At 29.0% G+C, this 4,624-nt stretch overlaps 1 long non-coding RNA gene across 1 annotated transcript; it reads left to right on the top strand.

The window, feature by feature from the left end:
- Nucleotides 1-2,514: 2,514 nt before the first annotated feature.
- Nucleotides 2,515-3,915, top strand: LOC108764696 (uncharacterized). Its single transcript, XR_001940291.1, has 3 exons — nucleotides 2,515-2,702; nucleotides 3,563-3,722; nucleotides 3,807-3,915. It is a non-coding gene; the product is annotated as an uncharacterized LOC108764696 (long non-coding RNA).
- Nucleotides 3,916-4,624: the final 709 nt, after the last annotated feature.

Raw genomic sequence — 4,624 nt, 5'->3', positions numbered from 1 at the left:
ATTGTCACCGATCTCAATTTGTACGTGAGACGTAGGCCCCACGACGATTCCAATGTTCAGGAACTTGTACGCTATCAATGTTAATGTATATTTCCTCATCAAGATGTAAGCGAGGTTTCGAAGATGTATGAGAAGATGGGATGTAGAAAAAAGAAAACATGTATAGACCTTAGAAAAAAATACATAACGTATCAAAAAAATTTATAAACTTGAATGAACTTACTATCTCTCGCACGCCTCATCCTGTTGAATTGGAACGTAATAGTTCATAGAATGAGACGTTTTCAAGGATAGTGTCTGATACAGTAGAAGAAATCTTCTCTAGTAGTAGGAGCAATCCACAGAGCGACTTATGTAATAAGACTTATGTATCATAAGTCTCTTTTTTTAAATAGTGATCCCCATCACAAATTTTCAGAAGCTTCGCATTCCACTGAATCCTCAGCGTATGTAGTGAACCACCCGACTGAATCAGTAATGTCGCCATAAGTCTCTCTAATTAGTGCTTACCATTTCACATTTTCCAGCAACGTATCCAAGTATCGTTGAAAATTATTATTTTCGCATCAAGAGTTATTTCAATTTCGCCTCTATGTGTATGCGATTTTACTATAGATATAATTACATTTTATGACATTGAAGTAATATATATTCCACAACGTCTGTGTGTGGATGAGAGCTTCGCTGTATATTCCATCAGTAACGTCATGAATCGTACAATGACTTGTAGGAATATTTAAAGTTACTTATTCATCAAACTTCGAATCACACACATTGATATGTTCACATATCTACTATGTCTTATGCTTGGTACACTATGTACTACTGCGAGTAAGCACGTTTCGAAATCAAAGTTCTTCACACTACGACTCAAATGCATCATCGACGAGCAATATTGTTTATCAATTTCACACAGAGTAACGTAAACGTACAATTCTTGTTTAACGTTTAAAGTATGATATCCTCACAGACGTTTTATGATGCGATGACCGCGGTGGTAAATATTCACTGAGCGGCTGATGTATTAGGTCTCTCTGCCGTTCATGCGTTTTCTATTTCATTATTTTTATATATTATCATTTATTTTTATTTTTTCATTTTTTTATTCATTTTTTTCTTTTGGACGGTGTATTCAATGTGGAATTTTACTTATCTTTACAAATATGCGAGTTAATTTTTAGTGTAATTGCCATCAAGCCTACATTAAACTATGCAATGACGCATATATAAAAATGCACTTTGACAATATCGAATCTTCTTTTATATCTCAGGAATCAGCATCAGCCACAATAAAGTCTGTCTGTTCCCATTCTCTTTTCAAAAATGAATTTAGGCAGTATATTCAATGTCGAATTTTACGTATCTGTACAAACATAGTGTTAGTTTTTTAGAGTAATGTTATAACGAATAATATGTTTCCATACAGATGTACACAACCGGTATCTAAGTTATCCTAATTGCAAAGAATTCGTTACTCGCATATCTTTAATATTAAAAAAAAACGTTATGTTATATATTTTTTTAAAGGTATAAAGGACCAACATTGTTGGTCAACTGATCTCTTAGATAAAAATAAATACTTTATTTCTTTGAATTTTTTTTCGGTCTATGTTCACTGCTACAAAATCAAATTATTGCTTAATAACGACAATTATTTATTGTTATAAAAGGATTAATTAAATGGTTGCAATATGGCTCTGTCTCATTATTCTGATCAATCATAAACTTTCTACTGATGCAATGATAAAGTCGTGACATTAGCTATACCGTTTCTAAATATGTTCCCATACAATTATACATTATTAATTTAGTCCTTTCTTATGCTTTTCATGTGATATTATATAACTTGAATTTCACGCGAGGTTCTAAACTTTTCCATTGGATGGCGCTCGCACCGCTTAAGATAATGCGAGTTCCCCCGCCATGTAATTCATACTTTCTTGGTTGAATACCATACGTGTGCACGTGCAAGGCGAAAAGTTATAGAATCTTCATCGAAGGTAATCCTTTTTCTTTTTTACATTAACTGTTAATTTAACGATAGAATTAAATGTGAAAAGTATTTCCATATTTAATTTTTATGATATTTTTGTCCGGTCATGACTATTATCTGAGATAATGCATGACACTTTTACAAGTTCTTAATAAGGTTATGATCGATCTTTTAGTTACACATGCTGTATAATAAATATAAAAACATACATTATTTAATGTTAAAAATATATAAAGACAATTATATATTTGGATAATACAACTACGTTTATGCAATTGTAGAATAGGCTTTTAGTCGATATTTCATGTGTCGTACATTAAGGCTTTTTAAGCCTGTTGATTGGCTAGAGAGATTCGAGAACATCTTTGTCCTACAGCTAATCAACAGGCTTGAAAAGCCTTGTCGTATATGAAATATATCAGGCTTATGAGTAGATCGACTTGTGACTATAATAATGTAAACATAAATCTGTATTTTAAGACTATAATTATATTAATTTGATTTCTGCCTAGAGAGAGAAAGAGAGAGAGAGTGAGAAAGAGAGAGAATTATTGATTTGTCAGCAGGCTCTTATGTATTCTATTGCATATTTTAATTACTGCATTTCATTTGGATATATCAATTCATCAGATATATCAAATCACGTATCGCAGTGAATATTCAGATCTGAACTGTGTACATACAGGTGATTCAACATCGTATTCAAAAGGTATGCATAAAAATTATATAGTTATATATATTTTAAATTATAATATTCACTGAAGAAGACTGTGCAGTCGAAACGTATAATAATTATTAATATCTAATTTATTCGTAAAGTATTGATATATTAAATTATTATATGAAGATCATTGTTCTGCTTGTTATTGATCGATATAACTTTTGTGATTTGTATTTTTATCGAGCGATCTTATTTTGTCTTATTTTGTTAATATTATTTATTATAAAATCAATCAAAATTGGATCCAAAGATCAGGCAAATGTGAGTCAGCGTAGTAATTGATACGCAATATTCAATTTATTCGTTTAATATCATGAACGTTTCGACTCTACTATGGAGTCATCCTCAGCATCTAAATTCATTTCTCTCTTCAAATAGTTGAGACAAAGTCACCATTAAATTAACAGATTTGATGTACAATCTCAAACAATAAAGAAACATTCATGATATTAAATAAATAAATTAAATATTGCGTACCAATTACCACGCTGACTCTCATTTGCCTGATCTTTGCTTCTAATTTTGATTGATTTTTTAAAAGAGAGTACATAAGAAGAATTCACTTTTATTATTATTTATTACATATTAATTCTTAATATGTACATATTATTTCTTTATTGCATTCTATTAAAATGTCCATAAAATTTATGGATGCATTATATTATTAGAATTAAAAAAATAGGAATGTTTTTTATGATTCTATCCATTGTGTGCATATGTGTGTATAAATTATTTGAATTATTCTCACTTATTAAATTATATTTATTTGATAATTTTTAAATATCCTTTCCGTATTTATTTTAATTTTATCATTATTAGACAAAACTTGTAATTATATTTTTTTATAGAAACGATTTATATCAAAAATTGGAGGAAATAACCCTAGAGATAACATCCATCGTACTCTGAAAAAGATTTTTACTGATGGATGTGCCATAAATTGCTCTTGGAAGGGTATACGTAACCATTTTCGGTTAGATAATTTACAGCTTGTAATAATTATAAAAAGTATGTAAAAAAATGTTGCTAAATCATAAATTAAAGATATATTTTGTAATAGTTTCATTAATTTTACATTTATTTCGTTTTAAGGAGAGATTACCTTGCATCATATGACACTCACGGAAACAGAATTTGATAATATCGCGGCTGAATGGTTTCGTTTTGCTAAACAACGACAAAGAAGAGCGGAAAAGGGAAAAGATAAAGAGAATCAGAGAGAAGAGAAGACAAGAGAAAATAAAGAGAAGGAAGGGGATAAAGAGAATGAAAATTTAACAAATGCATAAAATAACAGCATATATATATATATATCATATTCTTACCCAAATCAATGGTTCCTTATCAATGTGATATTTTTGTTTATCTAGCCTATTATATTAATTTTGCTTTTCACTGTTCTATATATAAACTTTTGAAAATCTTTTATACTTTATGTAATATTTATAATACGTTATTAAAATGAGAAATATATATTATATATGAAAAATATTTTATGATGAACAAGAAAAGATATAAATAATATTATAAAATTACTAAATTAAACAGTTTATAATTGTTATATTTTATTATTTTGTCCTATCCACGCAAAAACAATTCTCAAGAATTGTACTTTGTATGTACTAATCCTAGAAAAGGTTTGAATTAATTCTAAGCGAAAGCAAACTGTTGCGTTTGCTTTCGCTTTTAGAAGTGCTTTAAAGACCTTTTCTAATGTGCAAAAGATAAATTATAGGTTAGATTAGGTTAGTGTACATAACAGCTACAGTACAGTTATGTTATAATATCGCAGCAAATTATATTACCTCTATACAACAGTTTTATAACATTTTGAGTGCATGTTATGTTTATATTTCATAACAGCAAAAATTCATGAGTGGGAAATTACAACTAACGTAGACGTAGACTGT

Source organism: Trachymyrmex cornetzi, unplaced genomic scaffold (genome assembly GCF_001594075.2).
Source record: "Trachymyrmex cornetzi isolate Tcor2-1 unplaced genomic scaffold, Tcor1.1 scaffold448, whole genome shotgun sequence".
Taxonomy (NCBI): domain Eukaryota; kingdom Metazoa; phylum Arthropoda; class Insecta; order Hymenoptera; family Formicidae; genus Trachymyrmex; species Trachymyrmex cornetzi.
The sequence above is the reverse complement of the archived record's forward strand: the minus strand, read 5'-3'. Positions and strand labels throughout refer to the sequence as shown.